Source organism: Vicugna pacos, chromosome 1 (assembly GCF_048564905.1).
Source record: "Vicugna pacos chromosome 1, VicPac4, whole genome shotgun sequence".
In the NCBI taxonomy this organism is placed as follows: Eukaryota; Metazoa; Chordata; class Mammalia; order Artiodactyla; family Camelidae; genus Vicugna; species Vicugna pacos.
The window spans coordinates 29,456,649-29,474,822 of NC_132987.1; the positions used below are offsets into that span (position 1 = coordinate 29,456,649).

Sequence of the window (18,174 nt, forward strand, 5' to 3'; positions counted from 1 at the left end):
CGTGTGAGTTTTCACTTTTCAGAATTCTGGATTTTTTTTTAAAGGCTGTTAGGATTAAATAAGAAAACAGATTAAGTGTGCTCTTTGAACTACAAATTGTTAAATACATTGGAGCTAATTAAAAAAGGAAATGGACAGCAGCACTGAATTAGACAAAGAATCTGAGTCTGAATCTCCGATGTGGCCTAACAGCGGGGTCCTAGCTGGTGGCTGAGTTGCCATGATGGGTCGGATGCAGATCTGAGCAAAAGTTGGAATCTTAGATCTCAAGGACATCTGTGAGCAGTTACCAGAACTCTAGCCTCTGGGCTAGGGTTTAGGCAGAAAGCCAGTTTTAAGTGTATTAAGATGCTGCACAAAACTTTTGGTTATTGAAATACGGGGAAAAATCCCCAAAACCAAAACAGCCAGTGCCCAGATACTGGGTCATAATACTATTGTGAGAACAGCAAGGATTCCTTGAGTCTGCATCCCAGTGTTTGGGCTAAAGTGCCACCAGTCCTTTCGACTAATAGAGTTGAGTCTGCAGACAGGGCTCGGAGCATGGGATACAACCGCTGCCAAGTTGGGGAATCTGATACTGGTCTCCTGAGCTAATGGACCACACATGATTCTTGCATTACAGAAATGGAGACAGCTTCCAGGAGGTGGAAAATGAGGACTCAAAGGTGACTTTGTGGTTTTTAGCCAGAGTGGCTGGGGCCACAGACATCTCATTTACCAAGGTTGCAAGTTGGGGGCCAAAGGTGGGAAAGAAGGGAGATGGGAGAAGAGTAATATTCTGGAAAGTCAGGATCATGGTTGGGCATTCATGAGATGCTGTTTATATTGTATGCCTAGAACTCAGAATGAAAATTAGGACAAGAGTTGTGACTTTGAGAAACTGTTCACAAAATACTTGCCTCCAAGTTTTTGGAAAGAGTTTCATTTCCTGAGGCTGCCATTTTGAAGTACCACAAACTAGGTGGCTTAAACAGCAGAAATTTATTGTCTTGCAGTTGACAAGAATAGAAGCCTGAAATCAGGGTCTCAGCAGGGCTGGTTCCTTCTGAGGACTTCAGGGGAGACTCTGTTATATTCCTCTCTCCTAGCTTCTGGTGGCTCACGCGTTCTTTGGATGGAGATGCGTGTTCACACGGTCTTCCCTCTATTCATGTCTGTGTTCAGGTCCAAATTTTGCCCTTTTATTAGGACACAGTCATATTGGATTAGGACCTGCCCAAATGATCCCATCTTCACTGGATCATTTGCAAAGACTCTATCTTCAAATAAGGTCACATTCACAGGCACTGGGAGTTCTAGTGAGAGGCTCTTCCTGGTTACAGATGGCTGAGTTCTCATCATATCCTCATGCGAGGAGAGCAGAGAGAAGATGTGAGCTCTCTCATGACTCATGTAAAGCCTTTAATCCCACTCCACCCTCATCTTATCTAATCCTAATTAGTTCCCAAAGGCTCCACTTCCTAATACCATTAAATTGAAGGCTAAAGTTTCAACATATGAATTTGTGGGGGGACATAATCAGTCCGTAACAGACCCAGCTCTAAGCTCAGTCATTACCATGGGATACGGCCACATTATTTAAACCCTGTGTCTCACTATCCTTACCTGTAAAATGGGGATGATAATAAAAGTTCCTACCTCATCAAGGGTGTGAATATAAAGATCAAACGAGTTGGGCTTAAAATAGTGTCGTGTTATTTTTATGCATCAAAGGACGCTAGCAACAGAGCGAAAAGGCAGCCCATGGAATGGGAGAAAATATTTGCAAATCCCTGTTAAGGGATTGAGTAGGTTTTACTCATTACAAGTATTCTTCGATTTTTCTTTGCTTTTACAAAACACCTACATTAGTACCTGTTTTTGCTAAGTGAAAAAAAAAAATCCAAAGAGGCTTCTCTCTTTTACAAAAAGAGGAAAAAAGTGAAAATAGCACTCAGCCTTTGCTCTCCAGCAGCCCTTACCAGTGGCAGCGCGCACCTTGAGCCGAGCAGCAGTGAGAGGCCCCGCTAAACCTCTGTTCCCGGGAACTACACTCAGCATCTCAGCAGCAAGCCACCATAGCTTTGAACGGTGTCTGTGGGCGTCTCTGCTTTATCTTGATTTATTCTGTGCATCCATTAGCAAGATGTGTCCTAAGGTAATTGCTTCATCACTTTACCCCCACTTAAGCTTAGGAAAGTTCGGATATCGGGGAAATCTATAATTGTAACTAAATGAATAGCATTAAAGGCTCTTAAATTTCAAGAGCAAACATATCCCAAGTATTATGAAAATTAATGTTTAGATTTAGAAATATTCCTGGCCAAAAACAGAAGTGGAAAATTAGCTATCACATGTAAGTACCCCCAAATTTAAACCTTCATTGGGGTTATTCTGAAATTAAATCTGAAGAATTAAACTAACCAAATTGGGAGAAGAAATGAAAGCTCTAGGGCTTTATTTGTGTTCTCTCATAATTTTGCTAAAGTATCTTTTAATTGGAAAGGTAATTAATATCTTTTCAGCTTCTTAGTCAACTCAAGCAAAATAAGTACAGTCCTTGCCTTTTTAGTCATTTCAGTCTGTGTTTACTGAACTGTACCGTTAAGGTTAGAACTCAAATTAGTTTTCAGGGCACTTCATAGTTGTTGAAATGTGGTAAAACAGTATTAAGCTTTCCATTTTTAGATATAAGGGGCCATTATTCAAATGTTGATACAGGTAAAAACAAATTTTAGTAGTCAATTCACAATTTAAAAAACACTTTCTATTGATGTATTCAAAAAAAAATTAGTTTCCCCCAAATTTCTCACTTCATGCTTCTTGCATTTAGTAGGATAATAGGTCCTTCACTCTCACTCTGTCTTCCTAGGATTAAGATACTGGATGATCTTGCCAGATTTTAATTTCTAGCTAAGTATGAATGGAAATTCAGATTATCGATGAGATTAGTAATTAAATTGGTATTTTCTTTATGTAATAGTCTAGTAAATTGAATACTGGCTCCCAAAGATATCAGATCCTAATCTCTGGAACTTTTTCTTTATTTCTTTTCTTATTTGGGAAAAGTGTCTTTGCACGTGAGATTGTATTAAGAATTTTGAGATGGGCAGATTATCCTGGGTTATCTGTGTGGTCCCTCAGTGTGACCCCATGGCTCCTTATAAAAGAGACATGAAGGAGGCTTGAGAATTACACAGAGGAGGACATATGAAGACAGAGGCACAGACTGGAGTGAAGGGGCCACAAGCCAAAGAGTGCCTATAGCCACCAGCAGCTGCAAGAGGCAAGGAATTCCCCCAGAGCCCCCAGAGGAAGTGCAGCCCTGCTGACACTTTGATTTTGGTCCAGTGATGTTGGCTTTGGACGTCTGTCCTCCAGAACTGTACGATAATAAATTTCTGCTGTTTTAAGCCATCCAGTTGTGGCGATTGGTTACAGCAGCCACAGGAATCTAAAACAAATGTAAACTTTTACAGTGACAAATTTTCACCTAGTCACTTAGTGTCGCAGGTAGTTCTGATGTTTTCACAAAAACCTTAGAGAGGAATGGTCTTAGGAGTTGAACTACAAGAATTCTATCTTTAGGGAGCCATAACGAACTAGAAAAAGAATGTTGCTGAGACATGATGAATCAGTAGAAATGGTATCCAGTAGCATAAACGATTTCATTAGCCTGTATATTGCTTTTGTAAAGAAGAAACTTAACAAATGTCAAAGAAGTAAACACTGAGTATTTTAATCTTCCTGTTAATTACCTTAAAAATTATTTTCCAAATTATAAACATAGCATAATCGCATTAAATAACCTTTGCAAAATAGACAGGAACAAAGTCACAAAAAATTCTCAATACAATTATTATCATCACTTTGTTATAATAACTTATATTCACTTTCCTTTTTTAAATAGTAGTAGTCATTCAATGCCTACACTTTTATGTTGATTTTTTTCACTTAATACATATTCATCTTTTGCTGTTGTTACTTAGTCTCATAACAATTATTTTAAAAGATATCTTAAATTGCTGGCATGTGGGTACGCTGTAATTCAAGTGTTCTCTTGTCAGGAATATTCAAACTAACTTCTATTTTTTAAGGAAACACAGATGTCATCTTTTAAAAATTCCCTTATTTAATTAACATTAAAGAAGTTGAGACCTACAGACTAGAGCTTCTTAATCTCAGCACTACTGACATTTTGGCCTCAATAATTCTTTGTTACCAGAGGCTGTCTTGTGCATTGGAGAACGTTTAGCAGCATCCTGGTTTCTATTCCACTTGACGCCAGTAGCTTCTCTTTCACACAGTTGTGACAACCAAAAATGTTTCCAGACACTGCCAAATGTGACCTGGAAGGCAAAATTGCCCCCCTGTTGATAATCACTGTCATAGAAGCTAAGTTCAATTTCAATCATTGCACAATCCAGTCTTAAAATCCAAGTTTGATGCTTTTTATTCTGCTTTCAATGGTCTTGTTCTCCTATTTCTGTGGAAACTTTTGAGCTCATGGTTGTAAGATGGCTGCTGCATCTCCAGACATCACATATACATTCCTGGCAGGAAGATGGGAGATTGACAAATTGGCAAGAACACTCCTCCTAAAGAGGCCATCTTTTTTAATGAGAAGGGATGCCCTCCCCAGTGACTCTTCCTACATATTACTGGTGAGAAGTGTATCACATAGCCACCTCTAGTCATGAAAAAAACTAGGAGTTCAAGTTCTTGGTTTTAATAGCCTCTGTAATAGGGAGAATGGTATTTGTGAATGATTTTTGAATAGCCCATCCACACTGTTTGCTAAATTTCCTGTCCTACTGCACTCACTTCCCAGTGGCAGATGGGATGGGCAGGAATTTGGAAGCTGCTCAAAATGCTTAGTCATATATATGTGAGGGCTAACTGTGCTGTGATTTATTATCTAGAAAGTGCTTCATGAAATCCTTTCCAGCTGATTTGGTGATTTTTAAGATCTTTTTTCTCTGAATTAGGAAAGTGTATTCATGTACAAGTAGTGTCGTTGAAAGGACCCAATTAATTTCAGCCAGAAAGGTCACTACTTCACACCAGCAGTGCTTTTACTAATTGTAATAAACATGCCCATCAATTCATATCATCCACAGGCCAATGTTTAGAAGACCCATACTGGTTTCATTTCCCGTCTAGCAGTATTCAGCAGTGACCCAAAGCGCCAGCAGCTAGCTGCATCTGAAGATGTGGAGGATGTGGACACATCAGACATACTGTAAAGACACAATGCAAGTGGCAGCACAAATCACTAGCTCAAAGCAGAACTGTTTGTTTCCTTATCTCCCAAGCAACTGAGAAATTTTATTTAATTATGCAGTTTTCCATTTTTCCATTCAAAGAAACATGCCCCTACCCAGGTGTTCAGGTTGAATTGCATCTCCCCTGAAGATACATTGAAGTCCTAGCTCAGGTACCTGTGACCTTATTTTGAAATAATGTCTTTGCAGATGTAATTAAGTGAAGCTGAGGTCACAAGGGCGGGCCCTAATCCATTATGACTGGTGTCCTTATAAGGGAGGGAGACATAAAGACATCTAAGGAGAAAACCATGTGCCTACCCAGGCAGGGACTGCACTCATGCATGATAAGCCAAGAAATACCAAGGATTATTGGCAACACCAGCAGCTAAGAAAAAAAAAAAAAACAGAAGAGATTCTCCCCAAGAGCCTTCAGAGAGAGAATGGCCCTGAGAGACCCCTTGATTTCAGATGTCCAGCCTCCAAAACTGAGAGAATAAATTTCTGCTGGTCAAAGCCACTTGGTTTGTGGTACTCTATCATGCAGTCCTTGGAATCTAATTAATACACTAAGTATGAAAAAAATAGTAACTATTTGCTGACTGAAAAATTAGTACTGCCTTCTGTTAGGCTCTTCAAGAGATAATTTTAGACAAGTTCTTCTATTTCGCAGTACATTCTCTTTCATTTTATTCAGTGATCAATTTCCCAGTGCTGATTAACTTTTCTTTGCTATTATAAAATCACAAGATCCTTTGCAAATCGAACCTCTTTCAGGAAGAAGGGCAGATGTGGGCCTGGCGATCACTGTCGGGGAAAGGTGGCAACGGGAGATGGAGAGCCTTTCTTTCTTTATGTGATTGCAAAGGGTCAGGACACTTGTGAGAGAGAAAGACTTCACCTAAACCCCAAGAGAGTGAAACCTCAGAGTGGCCTGTGTCAGAGTTGGGTATCTGTGTTAGTTGGGGTCCCCTAAGAAGCAGACACCAAGATGAGATTAGATGTGCAGGAAGTGTATCAGGGGAAATGCCTGAGAAGGATAAGGGGAGGGATAAAGAGAAGTATCTGAAGACGGCCAGGAGAGCCTTCCGATCACAATGCTGAGCTGACTCCTATGAAGGAGACAGAGAAGGAAGGAAGGGTGGACAGGAAGAGTCCCAGGCTTCAGCATAGTTCCAAGAAATGTCCAGGTCAGTGGGAAATCTTGCACCCAAACTGGCCATCAGAACAGTCCTGCATCCCAGGAATGGGCTTCCCAAACCCTCCGCATGCTCAGTCACTGGCTTGCAGCACTCACGGGGAACTGTAGCCTGAGATCAGATGTGCTGGCGGATCCAGAGGGGTGGCATCCGGACACCAAGCAATCCTGCTTCCCGGCAGCATGAGATCTGAACAGGGCATTTTCACAACCACAACTCTGTTCAAAACCAGAATGTATTTTGGGTGTTGCCAAGAGATCATAAGAGGGCTGGGACTCTTGAGTAATAAGGCAACTTCAGCCCAATTTATTTGCTGCTTCCTGAAGTGATAGTTCCTTTTGGCAGTGGCTGGTCAGAGGCAGTTTTTCTGTTGGCTTGTCTGGTGGTTCCAGGTTGCTGTCAGTGGGTCCTAGCTGTGCTTTTTGGCAGCAGCTCTTGCCCGAGGCATCTCCTATTGAGAAGGACTTCGTGGAAGCAGGTCTATGGTGAGCCCCATGCTGGGCTGCAGAATGCAGTTACTGACTGAATGTAGTGGCTCTAGTTTTTCTTCCAGCTTCAGGAATGGTTTGTTCTGGCAGTGGATCCTGGTGCCCACCACCCCTCCTTTGCTTTCATTGTTCCCCCTGCCCTCCACCCTCCTTCCTTGGCCCATTCAAATGCCACCCAAACCTCAAAGTTTAGCTTAATTCCACTTCTTTCCCCGAATTCAAAAGCATACTGTAGAACCTAATCATTAGTCAATCAAGGATTTCCTTCTTCAGCTTTTACATGGGGCTTATCTTATTTCTCTAATAATGGATATGACAAATTCTTAACTGTATGCACCATGATACATGCTTTTCAATGGTGGTAAAAAATTTAGAAAAATACTGACACTGTTGATATTATTCAATGATATCCAGTGGATACCTGCAGTGACAATGGGTCCAGTCACCCAGTAACTATTCCTGGCTCCCTAACTGCTGATGACATTGTCCGTGTTTCCAGACCCTGCTGATTCACTGTGAGTTGATAGTACAGTAATCTGGATGCCAGAAAATATTTGAAATATTTTCTAGTTAAAGTAATTTTGCAAATATGGGATAAAACAATTACATATATATATATTTTTTTTTTATCTGCACTATCAAAGCCTTTATTTAATACTTTTTTTGGCATTGTGAAGGTTAAAGAGTTAACAAAGTATGGAGCAGTTACCAAATTTCTTTGATCATAGAGCTTTCTTTTTTTCCCCTCATGAAGAATTTTGAGAGACTGGAATTCTATATTTCTGGAAATACTGGATTAAATATCTAATCTTCCCAGGGGCAATTTTCATTTTGATGGGAAATTCTAGAAGACCAAAAAGATTTCATGACCTAAAACAGTGACGCTTTAAGGGTGGAATTTCAGGCATTGAGAAATTCAGGGAAGTTATGAAGAGGAGGAGAGACTCCTTTGGCGCGGGTCTGATGTATCCTGCCTGATAACACTGCCCTTCCAATGACCTCATGGGAGCTCCTATTAAGAACTCCAGTTTTGCAGCATGCTGTCCGGATCTGGATTCAAACCGAACTGTTCCATTATTCACAGACTTCATGTTATCATTTGCCCCTTCTCTCCCCCACTTCAGGGCTGACTCCATCCCTGTGAAACTTCTCATTGAGCAGCCAGAGAAATTGCACACCTCCTCCACTCTCAGAAATGATGCCCTTAGTTTCTGAGCCTAAAAATCAGGATCCTATCTCAAGAGATGTGACATTGCCTGTCTGGTTGAGGGACGCTTCAAAGTTATCAAATCAAACCACATTCATTGAGCAACCAACATGTGAAAAGATCCTGTGCTTTTTGTTTGCTTAATGTCATTTTCTCTGTTCCTTAGGGACAATCTAGATTAATGAAACAAACCTAAAGTGAGTAGTCTGTTTATTTTTAATGTTTAACCAAATGTCATGGTCTTATTTTAAATGCAAAATGAAAGCAAAGTAATACCTTTGTTAAGGTCTCCACTACAACTGTTTTCTATATACACTGTGCTTACAACTGGATCGTAATCTGTCCCTAAAGCTTTCTGCTTCAGAAAACTGTTACATAGGCTATTATTAAAAACTCTATTGAAAGATGTGGGAGTCTCTTGTGGAATATACACACTTAACTCTTAGACTGTGATCATTAGTTTTTTATGGGTTACCCACAGTCAGTAAATGTTAATAAATGGGGTTGATATATTCATTTTAAATAATCATTATTAAAGAAGCTTCATAGATGCTTTCCTGGTAGGAAATTGTTATTTCTGATCTCAACTTCTCTTTTGAAGACAACATTATTATTACCATTAGTGTAACTCCCTTTTCCCCGGGCTCAATAATGCCATATAGATATTATTTCACCAACTTTGTTGTAAAATTTTCCAGATACAGGGCAGATGCGATGATGAATATTTAATGACAAAGAGATGGGCCATAATTCAGAGTTCTTTCTATACATTCACAATAGGCAAACTTATTAATTGGCCTTGGCAAAGGAAAGGTTATCCTCTCTGCCTTTTTTTTTTCCTCATTGGATCAATGTGTTGCTTACTGAGCTTAGACTGGGCTTGCCACCCAGTGGTGTCTTATTTTTGGATTTATTTTGGACATCTTAGTGTGGGTGTGTCTTGGGGGAGGGAGGAAGTGGAGGCTGCCGTGTGGGCAGCTGGAGTGAGACTCGTGGACAATGGAAAGGACGACAGGGCATTTCCTCCCCGGCCCTCCCCCCACCTCCCACCCCTAGAGACTAAGCCCAAGGCCTGTGGAGAAAAGGAAGGAGCTGAAAGAGCTGTTTTAGCTCAGGCACTGGTAAGGGACCAGGAGCCAGGCCCATGGCTTGAGCGCCCTGGGTGGGAAAGGAATCACGTTGCTGACTATAAGTCCTGGTTTGCCTGTGGATAGGTGAAGTTTATTCTGTCTTTCAATAACTATTAATTACAGCCTCCTTTCACTCTTGAAACTGGTCAAGCTAAGAAAGTAAATTATAGGGGATGAGGAAAAATTAGGAATTTGGGATTAAGAGATGCACACTGCTATATATAAAATAAACAACAAGGGCTTACTGTGGAGCACAAGGAACTGCTTCCAATATCTTGTAATAATTTATAATGGAAAAGAATCTGAAAAAGAATATATATAAATGTATAACTGAACCATTTTGCTGCACACCTGAAACACTTAATCAATTTTACTTCTATAAATAAACAAAAGTTGCGGAAAAAAAAAGAAAATAACATATTCACCTTCAACATAGAGTGAGGCAGAAAAGAGATCTCCTGGGTGAGCAAGGAAGGAACTATGCACCGGTGAGATCAGAGGCTCAAAGGAGGGCACATGTCTTTGGCATCTCACGTAGGGCCTGCGCTGTGGTGACCAGCACCCCCCGAATGGCTTCATGGGTGCCAGGCCTCACATAGAGGCTGCATTGGAAGCACACGAGCTGATCTGTCTGGGGACACATGGAGGGGTGTCCTGAGGACTACCTGAAATCCTGAAGAGAATCTTTTGTCAGGAGGGAATTTTTGTTACATGACCTCACTTGATCTCCAGGCTGGTGAGGCAGGAGGAGCTTAATAGAGGCACTGGCAGTCATCACATGCGGGAAATCCCTACGAATTGGTTTGCTTAATGCACTCAGCAACATTTTGGAAGGGGTAAGATGCAATCACAGTGAATCTTAAGCAGTTTCCCCAACTTAAAAGGATCTAAATAATGCCGAACCCTTTAGCAAATTACAGTAGAGTTCAGCTACTTATCAGTCTGAATCTGGGCTTTTGAAGTCCCGTGGCTCCTGTCTTAGGCAGTCACTCAAAACTTCTGGCAGTGATGACTAGATGAGGACGGTGACTAAGTTCGCTTCCAGGTGTGGAGCCAGTTGGAAAACAACGATAGTGCATTTTTGACTGATGAGCTCATGCCCTCACTTTAATACGATCATGTTTGTCTGATTTATTTTTATTATGTGATATAACCAGAACCTTTCCCAACACAGGAATAAAAAGAGAGGACTGCCATAAGTAGTTATGCATTATTTGTTTTGGGGGTGGTTTCATATTTTGTTGATTCTCATAGAGCTGCCTTAAACTCACTTGTCCTTCATCATCATAGGGGTTAAAGTCAAATTACTACCCTCATTTTTGTGTTTTGGTGACTTAACCTTTGGATTGAAAAATGTATTTGCATTAGTGCACTGAATACATTAATTAAAAAAACAAAACAAAAACCCCTCAACTGGTCTCAAAGAACTGCTGTACCTCCCCAGGGTGAATAATCAATCCACCCCTCCCCCGCCACTGCTGCTTTTCTATTGGTGTGGATAGGCTGTTTCCTAGAACACATTAATAAAGAGGTTTTTTTTTTCCCTGCTTTTCTACATGTTTCTTCTGCATAGGATTCACTCTCCTAAAGAAAGATGCTAAGTTCTTGTAAGTGTTTTAGTCCCATAGCACAGTAAGTAACAGCTACAGACATCTGTGAATGCCCTTTGTATTAATGTCCTTTAATTTTATATTGTGTTTTTGTTTCTTGGGGCATTGACTCTGAATATTATGAATTCTCCTGTGATATATATATATATATTTATTGAAGTATAGTCAGTTTACAATGTTGTATCAATTTCTCATGTACAGCATAATACTTCAGTCATACATGGACATACATATATTCACTTTAGTATTCTTTTCCACCGTAAGTTACTACAAGATATTGAATATAGTTCCCTTGCTATACAGTATGAACTTGCTGTTTGTCTATTTCATATATATTAATATCTGCAAATCTTGAACTCCCAATTTATCCCTTCACACCACCTGCTTCCTCCTCTGATAACCTAAGTGTTTCTATGTCTATGAGTCTGTTTCTGTTTTGTAGATAAATTCATTTGTCTTTTTTTTTTCCAGATTCCACATATAAGTGATATCATAGGGCATTTTTCTTTCTCTTTCTGGCTTAGTTCACTTAGAATGATGAGCTCCAGGTCCATCCATGTATTTATTTTGTTCTTTTTTATGTCTGAGTAGTATTCCATTGTATAAATATATATTCTTTATCCAGTCATCTGTCAATGGACATTTAGTTTGTTTCCATATCTTGGCTATTATAAATAGTGCTGCTGTGAACATTGGGGTGCATGTATCTTTTTGAATCAAGGTTATCTCTGCATATATGCCCAGGATTGGAATTGCTAGATCATACTCATATATCTTAATAATAAAAAAAAAACAACCCAACCCAGAAATGGACAGAAGACCTAAACAAGTAATTCTCCAAGGAAGATATACAAATGGCCAACAGACACATGAAAAAATGTTCAGTATTGCAAATTATCAGAGAAATGCAAATCAAAACTGCAGTGAGGTATTACCTCACACCGGTCAGAATGGCCATCATTCAAAAGTCCACAAATGACAAATGCTGGAGAGGCTGTGGAGAAAGGGGAACCCTCCTACACTGCTGGTGGGAATGCAGTTTGGTGCAGCTGTTATGGAAAACAGTATGGAGATTCCTGAATTCTATTTTTAAATAATCTGATTATTTTGTTTTCCCAATGTTTTAGTATGTTTAATTCTCCCATATTTGTGCTTTGTGTGTGTTTGTGTGAATATATATATATATATATATATATTTTTTTTTTTTTTTCAGATTTTAATGCCTTTATTTGGTTGGATTTTTGGGGTTGTTTTGGGGGGGAGTAGTTAGATTTATTTATTTATGTGTTTGTTTGTTTACTTAAATGCAGGTACTGGGGAATTGAACCCAGGACTTTGTGCATGCTAAGCATGTGCTCTGCCACTGAGCCATACCCTGCCCACTGTGCATTGTATGTTTATATTACCCTTTTTATTTCATAATGGCCTACATAGAAGAAACCATTTTTATTATTGAACTTTTCCAATATAATCTTAGTTTCTTTTTTTTAAAGGAATGCAAATGTGAAAAATAGTTGTTTACTGTTGTCTGAATTACTTGGGCATGGAAATTATCTGGCTAATGTATCTTTTTAAAATAACAATGATCTAATATAAAAGAAATGCATTCCTCAGGCCTTTGGCTTTTCTTCCTTACCTACAGTAATCTGTTCAGCTCTGCTATTTAACACATCCCCTTTTACCTTCTCCAGGGTTTTCCTCCACAAAATAGTTCCTTTATCCTGAAATAATCCACTCCCTTGACTGGCCCTTCCCTTCTACCTACAAACACCATCAACCTTTCCTTATTTATAGAAGCAAATGAAAACAAACAGACTGAAAAAACGCTACCACTTTCTCTGCAGCTTCCTTTAGTCTTTGCTACTAAATATCTTGAAAAAATTACCCTGGGCTACTTGGCTTCAACAATGTCTCTCTTACCATCTGACTTGCTCCTGTTTCAACTGCCCTTCTTGTCTTAAAGGTCCCCAGTAACAAACAATTCTCTGATGTACTGCTCCAGTCTCCTCAGCCTCTCTGGGCACCTGACGATTCAGTCACACCCTCCCTTCCTTGAAACTCTGTTTGCTTTGGGCTGTTATGATGTGGTCCTGTTTATGATTGCTGGGCCCCTTGAACTGTCACCACTGCCCCCAATGTAATATGATATATTCTCTCATTATGTAAACACTTAACATCAGGGTATAACACACATGGCATAGGATTTTCTGCCTTTGAATACTTTCATCGTCAAAGTTTCTGAAAGTTAAGCTGAAGTCAGCGAGGCTTCCGGTTCTGCAGCTGGTACTTTGGGCCCAGATCTCTAACGCATCCCAGAGTAGAACTTTCAGTGATTCAGTGGCAGAGTTAGCACAAAACTAAAGGGATATGGTACAATTTTAATCATCCCGTGAGCATTCTTATCTGTTATGAAAAAGAGAGAAAGATTTAAATGAAGCCTCTCTGTGTTTGATGTCAGCTGAGTAGTAAGGCAGCATATCCTCTTAAAAACATTTTCCAAGAGATTTAAAGGTTAAGAGCTACTTATTCTCACTTAACACTTCTGATCCTCTGCGCATTGTCTGGCATGGGCAACCCCGGCACTCATCCACTCTGATGTGCTTCAGGATTTATTTCAGCACAGTCTGTCCTCCTCTCTCTTTTCTTCCTAGATGGTTATTGACATTCTTTTACATATTTATTTAATCAGCATTTGCTGAATGCCTAATAAGGGTGGGCCCTTTACTGAGTATAAAAAGATTAGTAAGACACAGTGTTTTGGCTAGCATGTAGTCCCTTAGAGGAGACGGACACAACCAAACGTTCATAAAATCCTTGCACTACACTTCTGTCTGCGCATTAAGTGTGCCTTTGAGAGAGAACGCTTCCATCACTCCGTGTTTTCTTCACGGAACCCACAAATTGGCTCAAGGATAAGAACCCAAGTCTAACAATTCCAATCAGAGCCCTTTCATAAAATTTGACGTGTGAATACTGAGACAAGATCTCTCCTCTTTTTGGATTTCAAATTTGGGACAACCTACAGCCTCCCACACAGAAAGGGCTAGCCTGGGAATGAGAACCGCAGACAGAGAGAACTGTAAGTAACAGATGAAAAGAGACCAGGTCATCATGACATCATTTGATTGCCGATTCACAGCCGTTCCTACCGTTGCTTCCTTGAACCTCCAAGAGTTCAGACTGACATAACTATACAGCAGGTGCGCTGAGAGATCACCCATGGGCAACAGGCATTCACAGGTGCAGAGGCCAACCTAGAAGGATAAGGCTAGTCCAGATGGAGTCAGCGAGGTTTTCCTGAAAGGGGTAAGTAAGTAGCAGGCTTTGGTAGAATCTCAGGCTGTGAGAATGCAAGATCCAGAAGAACCAACACCCCCAAAATATCAGTTCATGCTGCTACAGATTCAAAAAGTACATTCATTTATTTTAATTATTATCTAAAGAAATTAAACCTTGATTGGTGAATAATTTGAAACGTTTTCTTCATCAGAAATTGTGCAACTTAAAGTCTGATGTATCATAGGCAGAATTGTTTACCACGTGTCTAAAACCCAGGAGATTTGTCATGGGGCTCTTGGGGCTCAGCAGAACCCTGGGAATCCAGCGCACAGCAGGGCGGTGACTCTGCTCTACACTCCCATAGCTCCCTGCTCTTCACCTGCTTAAAACTCAGTACATTCAAAGTGACTCATTTCCTGAGAGAACACACTGTCTGAGGGTAGGGATGGCATCTGTCCATCTTGGGTTTCATTGTTTCCCATGCTTACGGCTCAGCCCTGACCTGCTGCGGGCGACGCACATTTTGCTGTATGGAATTGTCTCAAGAGTAGGAACATCTCACGTGGCAAGGCTGTAGTCAGGGATGTTTGTTGTATGCTGCGGGAGACGTAGAAGGAGAGGAAAAAACTAAGGAGAGTAAGAAAAAATGTCCCTGGTGGCAGAGAGGACAGGTGGCAGTTCTGCTGGACAGATCTGGAAGCACCTGCCTACTTTTTCTCCCATGTGCAGTGTGTGCTGTTTGGAAGGCCAGCTTGGAGAAAGGAGTCAGCTACCCCAGTGGGGCTCTAACTAGTACTAGTCTCTCTAGAGGCCAAAGTCAGTGTGTTACATGGAGTTATAAACTGTCGAGGGAACTAAGGTCTGGGGTGTGTCATCAAGGCTGTTTGTTTAATGATTTCTCTTCTCGTTCTCTCTTAAAAATATCTTTAATTTATATATATGTATTTGTATAATGTATTATCATGGTACGATTATTGCTAGATATTCCAGCCTATGTTAAAGTATCTGTCAATTTCCTGGGAAAGTAGTGCCTGTGAAAATTGACTTAAAGCATTCACACGCACAAAATCATACACACATGTATGAATTTAGCCACTTCAAATTTGAGGAAGTGTGAACCTTGAATGTTAACAACACTTTTCAAATGTAGGAATTTGCAAACACACATGAAAGTGCAGAGAATGAAACCCTGTCTTTCAGTGATTATCAACTAATGGCTGATCTTCTTTCATTTATACCCTCGTTCATTCAACCCTTCCTCATGTTTTTTTTAATTTGAAGTGTCAATGTGTCAATTTCTGTTGTACAGCATTATGCTTCAGTCATACATATACAAACTTGTATTCATTTTCATAATATAGAAAAACTAGACTGCATATCATTCATTATATTTTTTTTTACGTATAGGATGTAAACTTTTAAAATGATGACAATAATTATATCATTATCTTTTTTTGAAATTTACTTTTGTGACTTGCAGTTATATTCAGTAACTAGAATTTGCTAACAAAGTTAATTTTTCATTTAGAATGGTAGATCTTGCTTTGACCAGTTTCCATAAAGGGATGATTCATTTCAAATTGGTAATTTGTTTCATCATTCAAAAAAATGACTTCATTTCTTTAAATAGATTAAACAAGCCTTCTAAGTTCTTATTAATTTGTTCAGGACATCCTTATCACTTATAAATGGGAAAAAATGTCACCCTGTATTTCTTAAATCTGATGGGGCTAGGATTAATACCAGCCGTGTCATCTGACAATATACATTTATTACATAACTTTTGAAGTATTTGGTTCTTTGCAACTTAAAATACTTTTAGAATAGGTGTTTTATTCTTTACAACAATCCTCTAAGTTGGTTATTATTCAAATTCACCTTTATTTTGAACAAGAGGAACTACAGCTCAGAGAGGTGAAGTGACCTGGGTGTCCAAGTCAGTCTCCCAGAACCGTGGGTCCGTTTCACCTGATCAGACTATTTTTCTATGAACCCTTCCATTATTGCTCTCCTGCGAAGATATCCATATTTTACATGATCAAACTTCCAGACTCCTAGGTAAAGGGGAAAGGTAAAAATGAGAATGTGTCTCCCATGTCTAATCTGACGAGACTGCTACGTTCAACACATTTATTGTTTTAGCCACATGTACACACGTGCCTGATGGCACAGCTCATGGTGCTAGGCTGGTGATATTACCAGGGTCAGAAGGTGGGATCAAAATAAACACCCTTTCCTCTCGGCAGAAAAATTATCCTGTCTGAAAGGGATTTCTTGTTCAAGATAAAATTCTCTTCCTTCAACTTTGAAGTCATGCTCTTAAAGACTTGTAGGATATATGATTTGCTAAAACAAATAGAACAATTTGATTTCTAAAAATGTGTAATCTTTCCTGCTGCTTCTTATATTTCTCTTCCCACATGCTGATAAAGCTCATTCCTGAAAGAATTTATTTTCACCATTCCTCTTTTCAATGACAGGTCTGTACTGTGGATGAATATAAGAAGATTTGATTCACATTACAAATCCAGCAGTGATTGTCAGAACGCTCTGGAACAATGCACGTTGAGACAGTTCTCAAAGACAGAATTGCTCTTAATCAAGTAAACACTTGGAATACGGTGGTTTAATGAAGAAGGAAAAAATAACTTTTGACCATTGGAGAAGGAACAAATTGACCACTTGAGAACATTTTGAAATTAATATGCTAAATAGCTATTGCAATTGAATATAAGAAGATTTGATTCACATTACAAATCCAGCAGTGATTGTCAGAACGCTCTGGAACAATGCACGTTGAGACAGTTCTCAAAGACAGAATTGCTCTTAATCAAGTAAACACTTGGAATACGGTGGTTTAATGAAGAAGGAAAAAATAACTTTTGACCATTGGAGAAGGAACAAATTGACCACTTGAGAACATTTTGAAATTAATATGCTAAATAGCTATTGCAATTTAGTGATCATTATCATGAACTGTTTTGTTTGTCTCTTCTTTGGGGGAACAGCATTATTCCTCCCTCTCACTGCTCCTCAGCACCACGTAATTGTTATGAGAACCTCATTGTAATCAACTCCTTGGCTACAGCGATTGGTGGGGCAGGTCCCTGTCTCAGGCTGGTCTGGTCACAGCACCCTGCACCCCCAAACACAGCTATTAGTCTAGGGATAGACTCAGTCCAGCCAGCAAAAATCCTCCCATGATGCGTCTGTAGCTGGGGTTGTGGACGGGTGTTTTGTTTCTTCTTTGGACGCAAGTAGGTAAAGTGTACATCGAGAGCTTCTGGAAGCCAGATCTCCTTCTCAGAAGGAAGTGTGTGTGCTTTAGCTGGTTTAAATTTTTGTAATTTCAGATTTAAAAAATTATGTCTTCAGTCCCATACACATTTTATTTCTAACACAGAGGTAGATACTGATCAAGATTCCTGTTCTATTGATTGCTAGCTGCATACCTTTCGGCCAGTCACTGAAACTCTCTAAACCTCAGTTTGTCACGTGTCATAAGGATAGTTTCTATTCGTAATGATTTACTTACAGGATGGTTATGTGGCTTAAATAAGATGCTGTATATAAAATATGTTAACTCTGTAAAGTCTCTAAACTATACCTGTTTTTAACATTTATTTTTATTGAGGTAACATTGCTTCATAACATCATATAGGTTTCACGTGTACAACATTATATTTCTTCTTCCATATACACTATGGTGTGCTCACCACCAAAACTGTAGTTTCCATCCATCTCCACTCAGCTGATCCCTTTTATCTAATTTTATCTCACCCAACCCTTCCCCTCTGCTAACCACTGCTCTGTTCTGTATCTACGTGTTTTTATTAAAGTATTTATTGTTTGTTTTTTATACTCCACGTAATTGAGCGAAGTCATATGAACGCATAACTCCCCTTATTACCATCCGTGGCACTTTGTTTACTCGCTGAGTTAGAGAATGGGTAGATTGAATTCTTGGCCCTGGGTCTAAATCCCTTCCTTTGCCGGTAGCTTTGCAATTTGTCTC

At 39.6% G+C, this 18,174-nt stretch overlaps 1 long non-coding RNA gene across 1 annotated transcript; it reads left to right on the forward strand.

Annotated features, from left to right (window-relative positions):
• The first annotated feature begins 511 nt into the window (after positions 1-511).
• Positions 512-17,135, forward strand: LOC140696023 (uncharacterized). Its single transcript, XR_012071947.1, has 2 exons — positions 512-668; positions 16,640-17,135. It is a non-coding gene; the product is annotated as an uncharacterized lncRNA (long non-coding RNA).
• The last annotated feature ends 1,039 nt before the right edge of the window (positions 17,136-18,174 follow it).